The 20,891-nt window shown below is 46.5% G+C and overlaps 1 long non-coding RNA gene across 1 annotated transcript; it reads right to left on the bottom strand.

The window, feature by feature from the left end:
• Window positions 1-9,627: 9,627 nt before the first annotated feature.
• Window positions 9,628-20,508, bottom strand: LOC123355280. Its single transcript, XR_006575047.1, has 4 exons — window positions 20,399-20,508; window positions 16,489-16,642; window positions 13,281-13,315; window positions 9,628-10,065 (listed from the first exon to the last, which is right to left on the bottom strand). It is a non-coding gene; the product is annotated as an uncharacterized LOC123355280 (long non-coding RNA).
• Window positions 20,509-20,891: the final 383 nt, after the last annotated feature.

Raw genomic sequence — 20,891 nt, 5'->3', positions numbered from 1 at the left:
CTGAATATCTTCATAGATAACTAGGAATTTATATTGATTTCAATCAGAAAAACAAGATTTGCTAATATCACATCAGGTTGCTGAGCCATCTAGTCTGGTGTCAGAGCTACCTAGAGATAATGGCAAACTTCCCCATAATATCACATTGCCCAGTTGTGTACATCTGTCTGTGAGTAGGATGGAGAAACCTATTCCTGCCCCACTGCTGCAATTCGTTAGTCCTTGGAGGCATCAGATTTGATCACCCCAATCTGAACCTCCCTTGCTACAAATGTGGTGGTTAGTCTGACATTTTATAAATCCAGCTGCAGCGTTTGACTTTCTGACCTGCTGTGGCAATGAATCACACAGCCTGGCTGCACATGGTTGGAAGATGAATGGCCTTTTATTGGTTCGAAATTTACTGGTTGTTAATTTCATGTGGTGACCCCTTGTTCTTGCATTACTGGACAAGGGAAAAAGCAGAAAACTATCAGTTTTCATCCCACCCTCTGCAATCTTAAACGTCTCTATCAAGTCCCTTCTAATGCTTCTCTTTTTCAGCTCCTTCGCTGCTCCCCCTCCTCCTGAGCATGCAGCCACAAAAACCCTGTCAGGCATGTGTACGCTCCTGCTCACAGCCTCTGTAAAGTGGGGATACTAGGTGCCCAGACACCAGGGCGATGGGCACATGATAAATAACGGGGAAATTAGATAGGGAAGCAAAATGGAGCCAGACTTTATGGTGCAACAACAGCTTTGAGTCCTTTTCATTTCAGTAGACCTCAAAGTACTTTACAAAGAAGGTCAGTATTGTTATTATTATTCCCATTTTACAGATGGAAACTAGCCAAGGAGGCTAGTGGCAGCACTGGGGCTAGAACCCAGGTCTCCTAAAGCCCAGGCCAGTGCTCCATCTACTAGGAATCACTGTCTCCCTGACAGAAAAGCCCAGAACAAATATCTCACTAGCTTCGTCTGCAGCGGGCGAGGGTTTGAATGATTCCACATGAATGGTCTTAGCCCTGGATCTGGGTTCTGGTCCTGGTTCTGTCACAGATTCCTGGTGTGACCTTGGCCAAGTCACTTAATCTCTTTGCTCCTCAGTTCTCCATCTGCAGGGGTTAGAGTAAGGGCGGGGATGGTGGGCCAGAAGGGAAAGAGCTAAAAGCAGATGATACCTCTTGCTCCCTAATAGTTGCCCCGCCTTCTTGGTTGCTATAGTGAGAGCGTCCCCTCCTGGTGTGACGTACCTTAACCACCATCCCTCTGTAAAAGGAAGGATACTTCCTTTCTCTCACCAATGGCTGGTGGAAATTTCTTTATCAAAGTAAATTTTTGATAGAAAATTGGGTTTCTGACTAAAAGAATTTTCTCACAAAGCGTCAACTTTCTGCCTCTAATTTAAATTGGTTTTTTTTTTTTTTCAAAAAACAGAATGCTCCAAAACTGAAAAGTTTTTGGTTTTCACTCCAAATATTTCAGGTTTTGATTTTTTTGCCAAAAAGTCAAAACATTCCATTGAAACAAAAAACATGTTCTGACCAGCTTTACTCCCACCCTTTGTCTGTCTTGCCTATTTAGCTGTGATCTACTCTGAGCAGGACGGTCTCTCACCATGTATATGCCCAGAGCCTGCAATGACTGGGCTCTGTTTGGTTCTGGACACTGATTCCCATCTAGGTGCTAAAAAACTCAGCCATAATATGACCAGTAGGTGAAAGAGATTGCTTTTGAGATGGTGCCAGTCCCCTCCAGTGGGCCCACTTCCCTATAGAACAGCACTGGGGAAATAAAAGTTACTGGGAATTTTTGAGGGACTGGTGAAGATGCAGACTGGTTTTGTAGGAAATGTCAGAGGAATCAGACACATGCTCCAGTTAGGCCTGGAGTCTGTCTCAGACAGTGGCAAGTACCAGCTGCTTCAGAAGGTGATGGAAACCCTATAAGGGAGAATTATAGAATAGGCTGCCCAGAGGGAAGTCAAGTTACTTCCTACTTTCCATCAGTTTGTGTTTGGCTTATGCCCTGAATTTATTTCCCTTACAAGTTTTATTCATAGCTCTGCCAGTATGGATGTGCTCATAATCTGTACAAACATCGAATCTTATTTTGAATGCGGTCAGGACCCCATTGCGCTAGGTGCTGTACATAGGTTAGATCTCAGGTTTCCTGCAGTTTAGTTCAGTGCCCTGTCCACTGAAACATGCTCCCTCTCACCCCTAAACACTTGGACTCAACAGTTCCATGTGGCAGTGAGTTCCACAGATTAACTTTGCATTGGGTGAAGAGGGATTTCCTTTTACTATTTTCAGATGTGCAGATTTGCCATTTTTGATTTTCCAAACCTGTTCCTCCAGCCCTACCTCTGAATGTTCCATCTCTGTCCAGCCAGGACTCAGAATATAACCCTGCCCAGCTCATATGGTGCAGACAGACTGAACTTAAAAGGGCCTCAACAAGACATACGAGCCTGTTTTTATTAGCATCCTATGTTTGCTATTTGGGGATCCCAGCTAAACAAGCCATCCATCTCTGTCTCACTTCCTGACACCACCCATTCCTTCTCATTCCTTTATTAAATGAACTGCAGGATTGGCTTCTGGCCCTTGTCTCCTGCATTTGCCAACTTTTGTTACAAGCAGCCTAAGAATTGGGATTGTAATTGGTATTTGCTGGCACCTGCTGAAGAATGAATGAACTGAAGTTTGGAGAGGAAGGCAGCTAGATGGGGTTTGCTTGCATGCCTTGGTAGGGGGATTGGACTGCCTATTCAATCCAATCTAAGGCCCCATGAACTGGATGCTGGTAGCAGGTGCTGTCTCCCTGCACCTGTCACGTTAAGCACTTTATCCAGCTCAGCAGTGTCCACGGGTAAAAAGGATCCACGTTACATTTTTTTTTAAAAAAGCACAAACATGAGGCTGAATGATCAATAGATGGGATGCTGGGCTGCGAGATGAATAATCAAAAATGTTCTGACAACAGTTTTCTAGTTTCTCTCTCTCCACCTCACTCCCCACCCTTTTTTCCCCCCTGGCAATTAACCCCTTCCCCCAACAAAAAAACCAAGATCATTTTGGTTTCAACCAAAAACATTTTTTTCTTCAAAATGTTCAGTGAATCAAAAAGTGACCAAAAAACCCACATTTTTGGTCCAACAAAATGTTTCATTGGACCCAAAATGGAACAGCTCCTTTGGATTTTGAGTTTTTTTTTTTAAATTTACCAAGTTTTTTTTTTTAAATAAATTTCAATATGCAAAGTCATTCCGAAGCAAAACATTCAAAATCATCATTTTGAAAATGTTGAAACGAAATATTTCAGATTTAGGGGATTTTTTTTTTTAATCCAAGCAATTTGACAAAATTGACACACATTTGTGAAATGTTCCAGGGTCACTGAACCTGCCTTTGTTTTGCCCCCAAAATGTTTCGATCAAAAAATGTCCCCCAGCGCTAGTGAAGGTGAGGCCTGTGAGTGACCAGGGCGTCCACCAGCCCTACTTTTGGGCTGCAGAACCAACAGCAAACCCCTCCCCCTTCTGCGCTGGTGGGTCTCAGGGGATGTCTACGCAGCCGCGAGCCTCCGAGCCCGGGTTGACAGACTCCAGCTCATGCTAACTGCACTCAAAATAGCCATGTAGCTAATACTTGGAATTTGCAGCTTGGCCTGGAGCTCAGGCTCTGAAGTCCACCCTCTTCCTAGGCTTCAGAGCCAGAACCCCAGAGCGAGCCGCATTGTCTACGCAGCTATTTTCAGTGGGATAGCGCGAGCCCTGGGAGCCTTTGCTGGAATGTCACTGCCATGGGCTGTGTAGACAGGCCTAAGTGACATGGGGTAAATGGTATTTCGTCAGTGCTGAGCCCCAGCGCCTCTAAAGTGTGGCAGTTCATACGCCCGGCATCTCTGGGCTTGCCATGTCTGTTAGGAAAGTAAAAAATTTGCTTGAGCCCCGGCATCTCTTTCATTACAAATTAAGCCCTGTGTCTTGTCCGTGCCATTCCTCCTCTGCTAGTGGAGAGGTGGGGAGGGGCATACAGTAGCCGAAATCTGGCTGGAGGTACCATTGAGATGACAGAACCATTTTCTCCTGCTAAGACTTCCCGGTGATTGAATAAAACGCCTGTTATTGGTTCGCCTTGTAATCGTGCCCCTTGCTCAGAACCTGAGGGCTTAGTAGAGTCCATCATGGGTTGTACCCTCACCAGTCCCAGAGGCCGGGCAGACTCAAATGATGGTCTCTCGTGCACAGAGCACTATCTTTCAGGCTGGGACCCACTCAGCAAGATGCAGAGGAGGGAGAATTGAGCTGCGGAAACACATTGCTATAATGCCCATTAACTTCCATCTCGCAGGCTCCCCGTCCCACCCTAGGCTGGCTGAGTCGCCCGCTGCTCTGCTGCAGACACAGCACTCCAATCACGGACAATCAGTAGAGCACTGCATCTTGGCAGTAGGCCTCACACCTAATGATTTCAGGAGGTGCTTTGCAATCAGCTCTTAAAGGAGGATAGGGCTAGACTGGGGGGAGGGATAGCTCAGTGGTTTGAGCATTGGCCTGCTTAAACCTAGGGCTGTGAGTTCAATCCTTGAGGGGGCCATTTGGGGATTTAGTTGGGGATTGGTCCTGCTTTGAGTAGGGAGTTGGACTAGATACCTCCCGAGGTCCCTTCCAACCCTAATATTCTGACACAGCTGGGTTTAAGAAATGCTGGTGCTAGGGATATATGGTCCCCTGAACCAAACCTCCAGTGTTCTGTCACAACAAGAGAGCAGCAAAATGCAACCTACCCTCAAAAGCACAATGCTTTGACTCTTGGCCAGTCCAGGGAGGAAAGCACTCGCAGCATTGTCTTCTAGCACTTCCCCATCCAAAAGGAGGAGACTCATTCTTGGTAACACCAGTAATGTGCCAAGCACAGGCCTAGAGGAGCAGGGGAAAGGTGGCTTTAAACCATCTTTCTGCTCCCTGTAATCTGGAGTCATGCAGAGTGCTGCCTGTCCCCTGCAGTAAGTTAAGGCAGCCTTGGGGTTGCTCTAACTTATGCTCTGCTTCCCCATCACCCCTGAGAAGCAGAAAATGGCTGTAGCGGACACGCTCTGGCCCAATGTTTCTCAAATGCAGCCACTGTGGCCACATGCGGCCACCAGGGGGTTTCCCTGTGGCCATGACACCTTCCTGAGCAGTGATGGATGCACAGCCCAGCACGGTCCCTGGAGACAGGTGGGGCACAATGCTGCAGGAGCACAGGGAATTCTCTATGGGGGGAGGGTGCACAGGGGCTCGGGCTTTAGCCGTGGGGTGGTTGGTAGGTGAGCTCCAGTGGTGGGACATAGGGAGCCTGGCTGCATGGACCAGGGCTCCAGCCATGGGACTTCAGGCGCCAACACCCAGCTCCGGCTGCAGGGTTTCGACCGCTGACCCCCAGCTGGCCACGTGGCCCTGGCCTTCGGTCATGGGGCTTCAGTTCAGACTCCAACCCCTGGCCACGCAGTGGCAGGCTCCAATCCCCATCTCTGGCCACGCAGCCCCTGACCCTGGTGGCAGCCGCTGGCCCCGGGCACTGACCCCCGACCCCGGCAGCAGCTGCTGGCTCCGGGCACCAACCCCCAACTGTGTGCGCCAACTCCCAGTCCTGGATGCTGGCGCCAGGCGCCGATTCTCAGCCCCGTGCTTGCAGCAGCGGATGCTGATCCCCAGCCCCAGGTGAGCACCGATCCCCGGGCGCATGGCAGCAGGTGCTGGCTTTGGCCCTGTAGCAGTGGGCGCTGACTCACACATCTGGCCACGTGGCCCTGGGCTCCAGCACCCAGCTCTGGGTTCTGACCACATAGCGGCAGGCACTGGCCCTGGGCTCCATCTCCCTGCTCCATCTATGCAGCTCCTGCCCCGGGCACAGGCACTGACCACCTCCCCAGCAGTGCAGCTCCTGCCCCTGGCTCCACCGTTGGACCTGCATTCATGCCTCCCTCCCAATCGCCCCAGGTCCCCAATACCTCCCCCAGCCCACATCCATCCCACCATGCCCCCCTCTGCCTCCACCTCCACTCCCCCTGGCTTAATTTGTCCTGGGACTTGCTGAGAAAAGTGCTATTAACAAACATGCAAGTATCACTTTTCACAGCCTTCAAGATAGCTACTAAGTGTCCTGTGAAATGTGATTGATATTAACAAACATACTAATATCACTTTTCCCAGCAATATCTTATTAGGGCTGTCAATTAATCACAGTTAACTCACATGATTAACCCCAAAAAATTAATCGCAATTAAAAAAATTAATTGGTTTTAATCGCACTGTTAAACAATAGAATACCAGTTGAAATTTATATAAATATTTTTGATGTTTTCCACGTTTAAAATATATTGATATCAATTACAACACAGAATACAAAGTGTACAGTGCTCACTTTATATTATTTTTATTACAAATAATGCACTGAAAAATTATAAAAGAAATAGTATTTTTCAGCTCACCTCATTCAAGTACCGTAGTGCAATCTCTTTATCCTGAAAGTGCAACTTACAAATGTAGATTTTTTTTTGTTACATAACGGCACTCAATACCAAAACAATGTAAACCTTTAGCGCCTACAAGTCCACTCAGTCCTACTTCTTGTGCAGCCAATTGCTAAGAGAAACAAGTTTGTTTACATTTACAGGAGATAATGCTGCCCACTTCTTATTTACAATGTCACCTGAAGGTGAGAACAGACGTTCGCATGGCACTTTTGTAGCCGGTATTACAAGGTATTTACGTGCCAGATATGCTAAACATTTGTATGCCCCTTCATGCTTTGGCCACCACTCCAGAGGACATGCTGCCATGGTGATATGATGCTCATTAAAAACATAATGCATTAGTTAAATTTGTGACTGATCTCCTTGGGGGAGAATTGTGTGTCTCCTGCTTTGTATTTTACCCCATTCTGCCATATATTTCATGTTATAGCAGTCTCGGATGATGACCCGGCATGTTGTTCATTTTAAGAAAACTTTCACTGCAGATTTGACAAAACGCAACGAAGGTACCAGTGTGAGATTTCTAAAGATAGCCACAGCACTCGACCCAAGGTTTAAGAATCTGAAGTGCCTTCCAAAATCTGAGAGGGACGAGGTGTGGAGCATGTTTTCAGAAGTCTTAAAAGAGCAACACTCTGATGTGGAAACTACAGAACCTGAACAACTAAAAAAGTAAATCAACCTTCTGCTGATGGCATCTGACTCAGATGATGAAAATGAATATGTGTCAGTCTGCACTGCTCTGGATCGTTATCAAGCAAAACCCATCATCATCATGGAAGCATGTCCTCTGGAATGGTGGTTGAAGCATGAAGGGACATATGAATCTTTAGTGCATCTGGCACATAAATATTTTGCAACACTGGCAAACATGCAAACACCTGTTCTCACTTTCAGGTGACATTGTAAACAAGAAGCAGGCAGCATTATCTCCTGCAAATTGTAAGCAAACTTGTTTGTCTGAGCAATTGACTGAACATGAAATAGGACTGACTAGACTTGTAGGCTTTAAAGTTTTACATTGTTTTGTTTTTGAGTGCAGTTATTTGTTATACATAACTCTACATTTGTAAATTCAACTTTCACGATAGAGATTGCACTACAGTACTTGTATGACGTGAATTGAAAAATACTAGTTCTTTTATTTTTACGGTGCAAATATTTATAATGAAAAAATAAATATAAAGTGAGCACTGTACACTTTGTAGTCTGTGTTATAATTGAAATCAATATATTTGAAAATATAGATAATATCCAAAAATATTTATCTAAATGGTATTCTATTGTTTAACAGTGCAATTAATAATATCATGTATTTATTTTATTATGATAGAGAAGGGGTTGGCAACCTCTGGCATGTGGCCAGACCGGTTTGTTTACCTGCTGTGTTCGCAGGTTCGACCGATTGCGGCTCCCACAGCCCCCATTGGCCTAGAGCAGCGAACACAGCCAGTGGGAGCCGCGATTGGCCAAACCTGCGGACGCGGCAGGTAAACAAACCATCCTGGCCCACCAGGGTGCTTACCCTGGCAAGCCGCATGCCAGAGGTTGCCGACCCCTGCTCTATCATAATAAAATAAATACATGATATTATTATTAATTAATTCAACAACATACATTAGTGGAGCTTTTTGTGGGGGCCAGTTAGAGCCCTGAACAGCCTCAGAATATGGGGAGCATGAAGGTAGCTTAAACCTACCTTGACCCACCTACTCTAGAACTTCTCCAAGTGCCAGAAAGCTGTACTTGAGAATCGAGCCTTGGACCCAGTGTTTCCCCTTTAAGGTCTGTATCGCCTCTTTAAGGATGCTCAGCTGAAAACTCTCCTCTAAAATAACTCCAGTGCAGAGACTGCTTGAAACTAGCTTGGCTGAAGGGATCTCACTTCCAGAAGATAACCGAGCGTGGCTGCCTGCCCAGTTTTAACAAAAGACGGATTTTGTAAAGCTAACTAAAACTATGCCATCCATTAGGGGAACTACAAAGCAGAACATTTTAAAGTTAATTGGTTTTGCAATTAAAAGATGCACGGAACATGTGATGCAATTAATTTTACATAAACTTGGTCAGGAATTAAATGTAAAAGCACTTGGTTATTTCCCTAAATGAAGCATATGTTTACTTCCAACACCACCAGCTTCTTTGCATATCAACACAGGAAGTGCTGTGAACACTAATGCGCCATCCCCAGCCCCAGCCAGAACAGCGCTGGGTTGTTTTTGTAAGGGAATGTGATTTCTGAGTTGCTTAGATTTGAGGTTTAAAGGCTGGCTTGGAAAGAAGGCTGAAATACATGAGGAGAAGGAGTTTTTTCTCGCGCCATTGCATTGGGAAGTATAAAATCAATGGGGTTTAATTGTTAATCCGGTGGTGTATGGTTTTAAGTTGATAAGTGTGCACAGTTGTTTAGCAGTTAATGGCTAATTAGCTTTTCCTAAAATTCAGCTGCTGAAAAAGCACCCAGTCTACAGTGCCTAGGATGGTTCATATCAATATGGCAGGTATTCAAATTGCTGCTCTGGCACCACACTGAAGTCCTTTCTGTCCACTGGAAAATAACCAAATACATTCTAGAAGCCTTAAAACTTTTCTATGCAGAGCGACTCCCACGGAACACCATGGGTGCAGAGAATAGGGCACTGGGTTGAGATTCAGGAGACCTGGACTCTTCTTTCAGCTCTGCTACGGACTTGCTGTGTAAGGCAGTGCTTCTGTTTCCCTTTGTCTGTCTTTTCTGTTTCGACAGGAAGCTCTTTGGGGCAGACACATCTCTGACAGTCCTGATCTTGGTTGGGCCCTCCAGGTGTTACCGGGCTATACATTGCAGTAACAGCTTTGCATTTGTGTTGAAAAGCAAACCAAACGTCCTTGGGTTTTAACACGCCAGGGGTTCCACTTCCCCTCATCTACATTGGCATCAATCAGGAGTAATTCCTCTGAAACCAGTGGCCCAGATCCTCAGCTGATGTACCTCAGAGTAGCTCCATCGACTTAAATGGAATGACACTGATTTACAGCAGCTGAGGATCTGGCCTGATGGAGTTAAAAGTGGTGTTACACCAGCAGAGAATTAGGTCTTTGGCCTGTCAATTCCTGCATGAAGTCCCAAGGAGCTAAGGGGGATATTCACGCTATGCAAAACATCTCGCATTGGAAACAGGCTGTCAGGCCTCCTGGAGGCGGCTGTGAGTGAGCAATAATACATACTGTGCTGCCAATTACTCCACTGCTTATTCCACACTGCAGTTGCGTGAAACGTGGTGATTCGGCTCTGCAGAATCTGTATAAATATTTCCTTCCACACTGATTAGAGCCCGACTGTTACCAGACAGGCTGGGACTGGCAACGCGTGCCCAGGCTGGTGGTGACAGCTCATCAATCAGTCAATCAAATTCAGATTTAGAGAGAGGCTTGATTTGACAGCACGCTGAGGCTCACTCCTAAATCCCTGCTGCTACTTCATTCACCAAGGCAACGGTGGGACCAGCACAAATGCGCACACAATTCCTTGGCCCAGTTCTGCTCTGCTCCGCACAGGGATACCCCTTTCAGTAAGTGATCCTGGGTAACGGAGACATGAAATCAGAACATTAGCACTTTGCACCATCAGTGTCCCAGTGGGAACTACTGGGTGCTCTGCATGTTTCAAAATCTGGCCTTCATTTAGCTAACTAACTAGATATTCTTTTGAAAATTTGTACCCAGGTGCATAAGGATGTTGGGAAAGGCCAGAACACACAGGGGCACAAGGCTTCTGGGTGAAAGTGGAGCAGACAACAGGGCACAGGAAGTTACTGAGGGATTTTCTACACTTCAAATGCTATAATAGCACAGCTGTGCCACTGCAGCGCTTCAGTGTAGACACTACCTGTGCCGATGGGAAGGGTTCTCCCTTGAGAGGCAGTAGCTAGATCAACGGATGAATTCTTCCATCAACCTAGCGCTGTCTACATCAGAGACTAGGCTGGGATAGCTGCATCTCTCAGGAGGTGGATTCCCGCCGAAAGGTCGCTATACTGATATAAAATCCTGGCGTAAACCAGCCCTGAGACAGTTCAGATTAGGCCGCTGAAGGCACAGAGAAAGCTGACACCTTCACACCGCTGTGGTTTTAACACCATCAGGGTGGTGATAGCCCCAAAATGCCCACAGAGACAGTGTTCCTTTTACAGAAGCTATCTATGGTCAACAAGCCATTCTCACACCAGCCTGCATAAGAGGAAATCTGCATAAATTGACTCCAGCTCCAATTAAGGTCGTCCTTTCACAAGCTAGCTTGTGAGGCATTGAACTTATAGGGAGCCACTATTCCAACAGTCTGCACAGAGCAGCAGGAAAGAAACAGTAGAAACGAGGCATGCTATGAGGCCAATTCACCACTGGAACAGGCTACCTCAAAATCAGGCAAATATCTCGATGAATTGATGTAGAAAAATGGTCTTCTATTCAATCTTCAACCACAAGGCTGATGATTCCAGTTTGCACTGGTTTGGTCATATCACTGAACAAGCTGAGCGATAGATTTAAATAAGAGGTAGTGATGTTACATATGTAACTTGCCTGGGTGAGAAATGAAAGGCACAGAACCCAAGGGCTCGTCTGAAGGATGGTTCCATGGAGCAGAATGTGGCTCCACATTCTTATCCAAGGAAAGGTGATCACAGAAATTGCCAGGCCTGCCAAGGACACTGGGACAGTTCCTCACCTGGTGTGTATCACTAGCTCCACTGAGTACAGCTGAACACCTGGTTTATTAACTCTACATCATTTTAACCTTCTGAACCACTGTTAGAATCATAGAACATCAGGGTTGGAAGGGACCTCAGGAGATCATCTAGTCCAACCCCCTGCCCAAAGCAGGACAAATCTCTAGACAGTTTTTTTTTCTTTTAAACCCCTGTTCCCTAAATGGTCCCCTCAAGGATTGAACTCACAACCCTGGGTTTAGCAGGCCAATGCTCAAACCACTGAGCTCTCCCTCCCCCCCCAAACCTGTTCAGGTTCCATCCCTCACTGCGTTCTCTGTAGCACACGTGGCCTCTACCAGGGCAGTGGGCAGTAAATGTATGTTACCAGGATATACTTTTTAAAAAAAATGTGCAATTCATTTGCTGAATAACACTTTGCTTGTCTTTTGCACCTTCTACACAGGGGATGGGTGTTTCTGGTATGTACTCCACACATCGGCTGAGATTCCAACTATCTGCACAGAGCATCAGGAAAGAAACAGTAGAAACGAGGCATGCTATGACACTGGGACAGGTTACCTGGGTAAGTGGCAGATTTTCCATGACTTGGAAGTCTTTAAGTCAAGACTGGATGTATTGCTAAAAGAGATGTTGTAGCTCAAAGAGTAGTTACAGGCTGGTGTAGAAATTATTGGGTGAGGTTCTTTGGCCTGTGTTCTGCAGCAGGTCAGACTAGATGATCATAATGGTCCCTTCTGGCCTTGGGAATCTATCAGTCTATGAAAACATTGAGTGAGCACATACGCCAGTACTTACAAGGCTTCAGAATCCAACACTTGCTTTGATTCCAAGAGGAATCTAAATCATGACTTGGGAAGCCAGGAGCATTCTCCCAGCTTCTTGGAAATATTCCCAGGTTGTCCATCCGATTGCTAAAATGAGTGTGAACTCATGAATTACAGATGGAAAGCTACCATTCATGGCCAGGCTATCCAATCCCCTCACCTACTCCTCATTCATTGATTTCAGAGCTGTGCAGCAAATAACCAGTGATCTGTACCAGCACCCTCAATTTCCAGAAAGCTGGAGTGTAAGTAATAGCCAATAAATCTCAAGATTTATGGCATGACAAGGGCCAGTTTGTTCTAATCATTGACACTTACGGTGGGATGGAATCCACAATGGGACACAGCTGTTGCAGTGCTGAGCATCATGCCACCTAACTTTTAGGCATGTAGAAAATCATAGGAACAACAGTGCGATCCACAAAGCCTGGGTGAGGTACTCAGGCTTTCCCTACTGAATGGGGAGAGAGAAGACACCTGCGAATGTGATCCACAAAAGCCAGCTGCTAGGCAGTGAGCTGCCTAAGCTAGCCAATAGGAGATGCTGATGAGAGGTGGGTGTGTTAACCCCCATCCCTCTCACAGAGATAGGTGCCTAGGTTCAGGCTGCAGGGCGACCCCAATGAGAAACTGCAGAACTGGAATTAATTTGCATACTGGACACCATCGTATTAGGCCTGAATAAAGACTGGGAGTGCATGGGTCACTGCAAAAACTAAAAACCAATTTCCCCATGCTAATTTCCCCCTACTGTTACTCACACCTTCTTGTCCACTGTTTGAAATGGGCCTCCCTGATTACCACTATAAAAGTGATTCTGCCTCCTGTTGATAACAGCCCACTTTAATTGAATTGTCTCGTTAGAACTGACCCCCACTTGGCAAGGCAACTCCCATCTTTTCACGTACTGTGTGTATATATAGCTTCCTACTGCATTTTCCACTCCATGCATCTGATGAAGTAGGTTTTAGCCCACGAAAGCTTATGCTCAAATAAATGTGTTAGTCTCTAAGGTACCACAAGGACTCCTCGTTGGTTTTGCTGATACGGACTAACCCGGCGACCCCTCTGAAACAAGCCTGTCTCTGCTAGTGTCTCACAAATGGGAAGTCAGGCAGTGTAGATGCCTAAGCTGCTTCTTGAAGGAAAGAGTTAGGTGTCTGCCTTGCCCCAAACAAAACAGTCCGAGGTGGTGATGGAGGTGCCCACCTTATGGCTTTCAGCCCAGTGTTGGAGCACTCACCTGGAATGGGGGAGACAGTTCCATCAGGTTCCACTCTGGAAAACAGAAAGTCGTTGGACCAAGTCAACAGTGTCACTGGATGGGGTAAAAAATCATAAAGCGCAGACACCCCGCTACAGACTACAGGTTCCCTCGTGCCAGCGTCTCACCAAGGCAGAGTGCCATCTACAGCCTGCTTTGATGTAAGTGTTTAACTAGGGGTGCCCAGCTACATCCTGAATACTGCCCGATGCCAGCACGTGCACTGGATGTGCACAGTCACAATACATAATCTTCAGTGCTGTTCCAGCATCTGCTCAGCTGCAACCTGCATAGACCTTCGTGCAGTCCCACTGTCTGCCTCTGGATGCCAATGCCAACTGATCTATTCCCTGGTACAGTGCCGGCAGCTCTCTGTGTGTGCCAGCTTCAACCCATGGATCCTCGGCCTCAGCCTTCATTTCCCTTGGCATCAGCCTTTAACCACGGGGGTGCCCAACCGTACCCTGGTTACAGGTACCCACAAATGCCTAGTCTCAGATCATGTAAATGACCTGGCACAACATCTCTCCAGCACGGGATGTTTGTAAATAACAACATATTACCTGGTTCCAGCTAATCTTCACCTCTGATTCACTGTGTAGTAACAGGGTGTGCTTTAAGGGAGACCACAGGCTCAGCACGGCCTAGTCCCAATTTCAGCCCCAGTGCAAAGGCTCCTTAAACAACCAGTACCCCTGTGACACCTACCTAACAAGTCTGAGTTATTCACTCGGGATCCCTGCCCCAAATTGTCATCCAATCAAAAGCCCACTCAGTAAATGCTCCTTCTGTGGGATGGCCGGGAAACAAGAATTCTGCTTTGTGAAAAATATTGAGGTTTTGACATTTGTTTTCGTTCTGCATCAGAATGAAAACTAGTCCTGCTCTGCTGGGTTCAATCTCACTTGGAGATCAGGCAGCTTAGGACTTGAACTTGGGTGTCTCTCTCTCTCTCTCGTTGACCAGAAATTCCATTTTGGACCTGAGAAACCCCAACAAAATAATTCCTGACCAGCTCTACTCCTGATGCTCTCCTCATCTCATGTCACATACGGCTGCTTATTTCAGACTGTCCATTGTTGGCCCTAGGTTTGCAATTGTCGGGGATAAACCTAACTGGATCTTCCAGGGCTCACCATGAAGGGTAATAACACCCTGGTGCCTGATGGGAAGGCCTAATTCCACCAAGGGACTTAGGTGCCTAAGTCCCAATTTAGGCTTCATTGCAATCCACAAAACTTCTGCCAACCCTGTAGGTGCCTAACCTCGGTCAGCACCAACATTTTCAAAGTAAAAGCTCCCTCAGCACCTATGCTTCTGCCTCCAGGCATGTGCACCACTGCCTCCCTCTGGGCATCTGGACACCCATCTCCTGTCTAAGCCCCAGAGCGATTCACAAACCAGAAGATATAGGTGTTTGGCCATCTAAGTCACATGCAGGGCTGGATCTGACAGGCATTTTCAGAGGCCACTTACCAGATCAGGTTCCATTCAAAATGCAGGGAGGGGAAGGAAAAGGAACCATCATATTACTTTTACCCAGTGGTTAGACCTCTTACTTGGGATGTGTGAGACCAAGGTTTAAATCTCCTTTCTCTGCCAGAGGGACAGGAGAGTTGTTATTTAACACAGGAACCAGGGGTCACCCAATGAAATTAACAGGCAGCAGGTTTAAAACAAACACAAGGAAATACTTTACACTATGAACAGTCAACCTGTGGAACTCACTGCCAGAGGACGCTGTGAAGGCCAAAAGTATAACTGGGTTAAAAAAAGAATTAGATAAATTCATGGAGGATACATACATCAACGGTTATTAGTCAAAGTGGTCAGGATGCAACCCCATGCTGTGAATGTCCCTAGACTTCTGACTGCCAGAAGTTGGGTCTGGACAACAGGGGATGGATCACTTGATAAATTGCTCTGTTCTGTTGACTCCCTCTCAAGCATCTGGCACTGACCACTGTTGGAAGACAAGATACTGTGCTAGATGGACCATTGGTCTAATCCGGTGTGGCTGTTCTTATGAGAAAGGATTTGAATCTTTTGAAAATCCTGTGATTTAAGGTGGTTTTTTTACCCCATCCAGTGTTGCTGTTGACTTGCTTCAGTGACTTTGACAAACACACCCTGGGTAATTAATGAACATCATGGCTTCACTCAGTGTAGAGAGAAGAGAGGCAGCAGTCTGAGACCAAAATGAAACACTTCAATCCAGAGCTTTTAGGAAGGAGCCATTTCCCCAAATTAAACAGCGGGATTCAGCGTGTTCTGTTTATCATAATGCTCTCCTTCATGATGCATGGGTTTCCGTGCACCCGTAACATTTTATATACTGCGCTTCTCTCTATTTTTGTTCCTGTTGCATTGTCACTCCACAGTGCCTCTGTTTGCATGGCCATTAAGGGCGGGAAATGGTGTTTCTCTTCCAATAACCGATTGCTACATAATTAGCTCTTTTGTTCCAGCCACATAAACTCTGCTAGTTAATTATATGCCACCTTGCCAATAGTTTGTGGGTTCTCGCTGGATTATATTGTCAGGAACTGAGTTAGTGGTAGGGAGGAAGGGAAAACTAAAAAGCTGCTTAAAAAAGCCCTCCTGAGTTGCCTTTGAGAGCTTTTATTTCAAGAGTGGCCGCAATGGTCTGTGTTTCCATTATGCCGCTCAGATTTGTCAATCCATAGGCATAAAGAGCAGGGATGCTGCAGTATGAATTTCTCCTTTCACGACTCCCACAAGCGTAACAAAGCTGGAGTAAAAAAATATCCCAGCACAGAGTATACAGCCAGGGTCTCTGAAAGTGGCTTCAGCTATTGCCGGGTGGTATGTTTATCTCGCAGGCTTGTTCCGCCTCCCGCAAGTCCCCTCTGGAAAATGGAAGAAAGAGGATTTTTTCCTCTTTGTTTTAGATGCCTCTGCGTTTGGCTGGATGTCAGGAGAAGGCTCCAAAGGGGGTGAAGGAAAAGTGGGAAACACAAAGAAGAGGGGGTAGAAAAAGGGAGCTGTGGTTTTGTACTGATGCGAAACGGGCCCACTCTGATTTCCATTGCTGAAGTTGGGATACCAGATGAGAGGGAGCGTTGTTCCCTACGTGCACCATAGACTCCCATTCCCTGCACATTGCTTCAGTGGTTTTGTAAGCCAAGGGCAGATCAACAATGGGCTTTTACAATAAGTTGCTTACTTGATTTCCTATAGCAGCAGCCATATGGGAGGCAGCGAGGCCTAGTGACTAGAGCACTGAACTTGGCTTCAGCAGACCTGTATTCTATTCCCAGCTCTGCTCCTGGGGACCATGGGTAGCACATCACTTCATCCCTTCATGCTGGTTTCCCCATCTGTATAAAGAAAAAAGAGGAGAACGACAGTGACCTTCTTTGTAAAGTGCTCTGAGAGCTATGGATGAAAAGGGCTTAATAAGAGGTAGGTATTAATTATTATTATAGAACCAAACCCTGTTCTTAGCTCCACCCGAAACAGGCCGACATTGACTGTAGTTCACTCAGCCTATGGGTCGGCAGACACTGCATACGTGATCCGGTGTCTGGTATTTCCTGTGCCAGTCCGACTAGAATGGGTTGGGAAAGAAGCTTTAACAGAAGGTTACCAAGCAACCAGACTATTGAGCTCTTGTAGGCAGCATTCTTGAGCCATGTGGTCCCGGGATATTAGAGAGACAAGGTGGGGGCAGTAATATCTTTTATTGGACCACCTTCTGTTGGGGAGAGAGGCCAGCTTTTGAGTTGCCCAGAGCTCTGCTTCAGGACTGTGTAAACTAGAAAACTTGTCTCTCTCCTCCCAACAGAAGTTGGTCCAAGAAAATAAATTACCTCACCCAACTTGTCTCGCTATTGAGGCCTCGGTGATTTGTGTCTGTTTCACCTTTTGCCATATGGTGGCTGAATTCTGCCCTCTGCCTCTTCCAATAACCAAGTTAACACTATAATTCTATCAGAGGGGAGTTCTGTGGGTCAGAAATTGGGTTGGGCTCAAGGAATGTGGGTTTGAGTCACAGTTCTCCTTTGTGACCTTTGGCAAATCACCAGATCTCAGTTCTGTAAAATGGGTGGTGTAAGGTGCTGAGAGATGCCAGTGATGGAAAAGGATCTGAGTAGGAGGAGTCGACCGTATTGTATTTTGACTTGAGATGGTCCCGTACTTCTAAGCTCTGATCCCAAAGCAAACTTACTTGAAGTTTGAGAGTGTTTTGATCTGAGGTGATCTCTATTTTGTAGAGGTTACCATTAAAACTCTTCTGCTAAACTTGCCCATTGAACTCTTAGCTTCTTCTATGAACCAGGGGAAACTGGTTTTAAAGACTTGTTAGAAAAAAAATCCATGTGGAAAATTTTGAGGTAAAGGAAAAAAATAATTTTTGTGTAATTTTTCCACCAAAAATCTTGATTTTTCCAGTGGAAAAATTAAACTTCCGTAATTTTTTTGCCAAAACCAGAAGTATTTTGGGTTTTAGACAACGATTTTTCGACTTCAAATTGAAATTCTTTGCAGAAAGCAAACATCTTTTGGAAAAAAAAATCACTCAGTGGTAAACCAAATTTCCCACAGAAAAACAGTTTTGACAGCAAATTTTGGACCAGCCCTAGTGTTGGTGCTTCTGCATTGCTCTTCTTCCCCTCCCTCCCACCCCCCTGCTGAAGAGACAGCTTCTCCTCAACTACTGCAGAAATCTCCACCTTAAAAATCTCCTTGAGGAAAACCTTAATGTCTCAGAGAAAAAACATAGCATTGGGCAGTAATTGAAAGCACTTTCATTAGACCCTGCTGGGTAGTTCATTGCTTCCAGGCCTCAGATAGGATTACTGTAACTTCCCAGTCTCTCCACAAACTTTCAGAACATTGCTGCACCAGAAGCCACTAAGGATGGTGAGATCATTTAGAAGCCTGAGTTTTAAACCCAGTTCTTAATGGCAGAATTCCTCCCTTTACTCCTATTTCTGCTCCAAGCAGTTTTCTTTTGTTCTTTCTCTCTCTTATATAGATGACTTCCCTCAAAAGGGTATTAAAATGTTAGCTCTCCTTCAGCTAAATTCACTAGACAAAGAAAAAATGAATCCCTCAATTATAGTCTCTCCAACCCAACTTTTAATTTTCTTGAGATAACAAAGATATCTGGTACTATTTTCTTGTCTGTGATGTTTCCATGACTTCCTTAAGAGGAACTTTCCCACCCACTTTCTGTTGTGTCTGTGTTAATGTAAAATTTGAAAGGGGTGGGGGAGATACATTTGATGGGGTGAAATCTTGGCCCCACTGATGTCAATGGGGGTGTTTCCATGGACTTCAGTGCTACCAGAATGTCTCTTCATGTCTCTTTTGCTCAGGAATCAGGTATTTTTAAAAAGACTGATTCTCGGTGAGGGTCAACTATTGCAATTTTAACATTAGTATTTTAATAGTTGATGTTTTTTCTTAAAGACCCAGCTCTTGGAGTCATGTGATTATGTGAGAATCTTTATTTAAAAAAAAAAAGCAAAAGGCAGGCCTCTAGTTTGTTTGTTTGTTTGTTTTGGTGGAGAAAAGCTTGATAATTTGACCCTCCCATAGGCTCAAAACCCAGAAAGCCAATAAAAATAACCCTGTAGCAGGCTGTGCTCAGGGGCCAGCAGGTCTAATGGTTAGGATGTGGCCAAAGAGTCTCTCCAAGTCTCGGGGTGGCTCGTCCGGGGGGCTCAATGACCAAGTCACAGTTTATCCCTTCTGGCTGCTACTCTAGATCAGCCTCTCCTGGGGCACTTCCTACTTTCCTTGTTTTCCTTTCCATTGGGCAAGGGGGGGGGAGGTAAATAGCCCCAGCCTTCTGCTTGCACAAGTATCAGCAATTCAAAGCCTTAGCTGTGTGTATGGGTGGGTGGGTGGGGGGTCTTCCCAGCTCACTCTGAGTCCAGCTGTTCTCCCAGGTCAGGGAGAAGGGGGAAGAACAAGGGAAGTCAGACCCCGGCTTCTTGTCTGAGTCCTAGTCACAACCCTGGCCCTTCCCTTGTACATTGCTCTGTTTGCTGGCAGCCAGTTTCTCCTTCACTCTTGCCCCTGCTTAACTGCCAGAGCTCCCTTTGAAGCAAGTCCTCTCTTTGGAGCAGGAGGGGCAGGGCCTTCTTGGCCAAATACTGTTCCATCCCTTCTTTAACTATGGTGTTGTGAGGTGATCCTTTGAAGACAGCCACATGTGGGTGTCGGGTCCACCTAGTCTGCCTGAGGACAAGGAGGAGGAGAGACAACTCTAGCAGTGAGCGGGCAGACTTTGCAGATGGTCTGTGCCTTACTTCTGATAAAGGAACATCTCCCTCGGCTTCAAACCACAATTTGAAGACTTCAATAACTCAGACATAGGTTAGGGGTTTGTTATAGAAGTTAAGAATTTCGGCAGCGATGCCTCTCGCTGACGCCACTTGCCATTGACAAGTGACATCATCAAGAGGCGTCGCCACCGAAATTCAGCGGGGACGCCTCTCAATGACGTCGCTTGTCAACTTGTCGCTTGTCGACGGCAAGCGACGTCATCGAGAGGCGTCCCCGCCGAAATTCGGCAGCATTTCGGCGGGTGCTCCACCACCGCAGTGGTCCTTCAGCTGGCGCCCGTCAGCCAAAAAGGTTGGGGACCACTGCACTAGATGTATATAATAATGTAATGGTTCCACCTCACCGCCATGGCACCTCCTGCAGGTCATTCTGGGAATTAGCTCAGTCTTTTCACAGGGCGCCCTCCTCCGGTGGTGTCTCACCTGTCATCATTTCTGTTTTGGACCTGCATCACCGCAAGGATTGCAGCGTCCTCTTCAGGACACAGCCCTCCAGCCATACCCCATTCCATTCACCCCCCGATTCTGGGGGAGCAGCAGTCCTCTGTGGCCAACTGCAGCCCAAGGTTCTAGCCACTTGCCTCAGTCGCAAACTGCAGCCATTCACTGGCCACTCCCCTCAGTGGCACATGGGGGTGAGGGAGACCCAGGCCCACCCACTACTCCAGGTCCCAATCCAGGGACCATCTAGGCAGCAGCCACGCGCTGCATCTCCTTCAACCCCCCACCAACCATTTCCCTGGGCCACTTCCCCATAGACCTAGCACCTGCTCTGACCCTGTATCAGGGCTTCAATCTTTCTCAGGCTGGAGCTCGGCCCAGCACTATCCAGTCCAGGGTGCTGGCAGCTCCCTCAGCCCTTCAGGGACCCAGTCCCTTCTGACTGGATTCGCAAGAGGGAACTGACTCCTCTGCCTGGCAGCATTCTTTATATATGGGCCTGCTTTGCCCTGATTGGCTGCTCCTTGGAGCCCCTCACTGATTGGCTGCCTGCTGCATAGCCTCCTCAGGGCTGCTTTTAACCCTTTCTCCACCAGTGTGGGGCAAACGGCCCATCACAAATAGCCTACAGTTAATCCAGGAAGAGCAGGTTAGTTATGAGACAGTGCTGCAAAAATGTGAGGCGTACTGCACTCCCAGAAAGAATGAGACTTTTGAGAGATACAACTTTCATCTGAGAGCTCAGAAAGAGGGAGAAACTTCTGAAGAATTTGTGACTGATCTCAGACTGCTGAGCCAATTGTGTAATTATGGAGAGCTCACAGATTCC

This window comes from Mauremys mutica, chromosome 23 (genome assembly GCF_020497125.1).
Source record: "Mauremys mutica isolate MM-2020 ecotype Southern chromosome 23, ASM2049712v1, whole genome shotgun sequence".
Classification (NCBI taxonomy): Eukaryota; Metazoa; Chordata; order Testudines; family Geoemydidae; genus Mauremys; species Mauremys mutica.
The sequence above is the reverse complement of the archived record's forward strand: the minus strand, read 5'-3'. Positions and strand labels throughout refer to the sequence as shown.